The 2,671-nt window shown below is 35.8% G+C and overlaps 1 long non-coding RNA gene across 1 annotated transcript; it reads left to right on the top strand.

Moving 5' to 3' along the window:
* The first annotated feature begins 909 nt into the window (after positions 1-909).
* On the top strand, positions 910-1,851 carry LOC132298641 (uncharacterized). Its single transcript, XR_009479913.1, has 2 exons — positions 910-1,011; positions 1,201-1,851. It is a non-coding gene; the product is annotated as an uncharacterized LOC132298641 (long non-coding RNA).
* The last annotated feature ends 820 nt before the right edge of the window (positions 1,852-2,671 follow it).

The raw sequence follows: 2,671 nt of genomic DNA, 5'->3' as shown, positions 1-2,671 counted from the left end.
TTTTGGAAGGCAATGGAATCATTGTTCCAGAAGAGGAGATATTAAATTGGGAGAACTGAAGAAGGCTATTAAATTGGGAGGTAACTCCGTTTGTTTGGATATAAAATATTTTTTAAAAAATATTTTTATTTTTATTTTTATTTTTTTAGTGTTTGGTTGTCGTATAATATTTACGAAAAAAATAAATTAAAATTTAACAAAAATAATTTATCTATTAATTTTCGATAAGTTATTTTACATGTATCGCCTGATGGGCTTGACCTCAAAAAATAAGAAATAAAATATTTTATCTAAAAAAATAAAAATATTTTTTAAAAAAAATATTTTAGGTTGAAACAAAGTGAGCTACAGTGTGATATATACTGATGGAATAGAAATAATAGAGTTAAAAGAGCATCTAATTCTTCACTTCACTTATACAATTTAACCATTGGTTCGCCCAATCCTTATTATATACGTAAGTACTGTGTTAATAATGTGACCATCCAAGTTCTGACATTGCTATTTCAGTGCATTTGCTGAGACTAGATGAAAACTTTTAGTCATTTATCAAAACAATTTGAAGACACTTCAACAAATTAGGCAGGGAAAGAAGTTTCATTTATTATAAGGGACATGGGTATAATTTTGAAAACTATAGGGGTGGTCCGCGTGTATATATTTATTTATAAAGGGTTAAATATATAAAAAAAATCCCTAAACTATTGGCATATTGGTAACTAACCCCTGAACTATAAAAATTACAACTAAACCACATAACTACTCAATTTTGCTAAAGGACCGGAATGCCCTTATTCACATAAAAGGACAAAAATACCCTTACTTGTTACCGTTATAACCCAACAGTCATATTTTAGCCTATAAATGGGTTATAAATGGGACATCCAACACACCCTTCATTGCGTTCTCAAAATCATTAGTTGCCCTAGATTGACTGAACCTCTGTTCCCAAAATCAATCACAGCTTCATCCTTGTGGCCTTTGTCTTCGGAAAGATCGACTAAGTTCGTGGTTAGGGTTTGTATTCATCTCTTTATTTCTCTCAATATCTTTGTTTGTCGTGGCAGTGTTGGTGCTCAAGACTGTAACCATGTTGTTGTTTGTGTAGCGCTATGAATGTTCAGTATATATGTGTGTGTGTATATATATATATATATGTATTGAGGTACGAATTTTATGTTTATGTGATATTATTTGCAGAGAATGAGCTATGTATGATCCACCCATACTGCCATCCGAAGGGGTCCTGGGTGTAACTTAACGATTTCTTGCTCATTGTTGATTTGGATACGAAGTCTGAAGTGGTATTCCATCAGAGGTCTCTTCGCCGGCAAATTCGTCGGGATCTGTAAACAGAAAGAATGTGCGATCAGGTGGTAATAATTGAATAGCAAGATTGGTGGCGGTTGTGGTGGTTTCCTGGTGGAATTGATGGAGAAGTTTCTGTAACTACTCATCATCACTGCTCTCTCACCTTAACATTAAGTTTCTCTCTCTATCTTTATAATTTTGCTTCTGGGTTGTCTTCTATGGTAAAAACGGAAGCAAAATTGGAGTGTTCAAACAACAAGTAACTCTGTGTTTGCCTGAATTGAGAAAACTGGTCGACATTTACTAATGTTCGGTCGACAGAATTGAGAAAACCGGTCGACATCTACTAAATTTACGTCGACCGAATTGATTGAACCGTTCCTTCTCATTTAAGTTTTCTATTTTTTCTTCATCTGTTCTCTATTTCTCTCTCTCTCTCTATGGCGACTTAGGGCTTCTCTCCTTCCATTCGCTCTCAATTCAATTCAGGTAAGTGTGTATGCGAACCACCATTTTAAAAGTTCAATTTCTATTCTATTATGCATTATCCACTGTTGGACTCAACTTTAAACCATCTTATTATTACTCCTCCATTCTCGCACCACTCCAAGTAAATTATTTCTAATCCTCTGTCTCATTATTCAATTCGTGTCATGTTACTCTGTGTATTGAATTTTCTCTGTACATCGCCATTGTCTATGAAACCCCTCTGCAAAATTTTTGATAATCATCTTGTTGGTTTTCATTTTTACTCTATATTCGCATTTCATCTTAGGGCTTGACGAATTGAAGGTATAAGTGGATCATTCATCCAACATAATTCTCAAATTAAACCTTCTCTTGCACGGACAAACTCTCTCTGCCGAATCCCTAAATCCTCAACTTTCCAAATCTTAGCCGAAACCCTCGTCTACAAAATCATTCATCATTCTCATGGCTACTAGAAGATATCCAACCCATAAGAGACAAAGCGGATCTCACGATGATGAAGCAGGTGCTTCAAACCCTCAACCCAAGGCTTCAAACCCACCCCCTCTCATTCCCCCTAACGCTCCTAGAAATCTAAGGGTTTTCCAATCTCCTGGATACAAGGAGTTATATAAAACAAAGTTCTTGCACAAGAAAGTTGCCCCAAGGCTTCAAACCCACCCCCTCTCATTCCCCCTAACGCTCCTAGAAATCTAAGGGTTTTCCAATCTCCTGGATACAAGGAGTTATATCAAACAAAGTTCTTGCACAAGAAAGTTGCCTATGGGAAGGCTCTGACTAGTGCAGACTGTGCTATCAACAATCTAAACACCTATGATCTCTTCAATGCTTTAGGCTTAGGTGATTTTGTCTCAATGGTCCCTTCTATCCA

This window comes from Cornus florida, unplaced genomic scaffold, assembly GCF_030987335.1.
Source record: "Cornus florida cultivar Cherokee Brave unplaced genomic scaffold, ASM3098733v1 CherokeeBrave_3.0.0_Hap2_Chr03, whole genome shotgun sequence".
Classification (NCBI taxonomy): domain Eukaryota; kingdom Viridiplantae; phylum Streptophyta; class Magnoliopsida; order Cornales; family Cornaceae; genus Cornus; species Cornus florida.
Note: the sequence above shows the minus strand (reverse complement) of the source record. Positions and strands in the feature narration are given on the sequence as shown.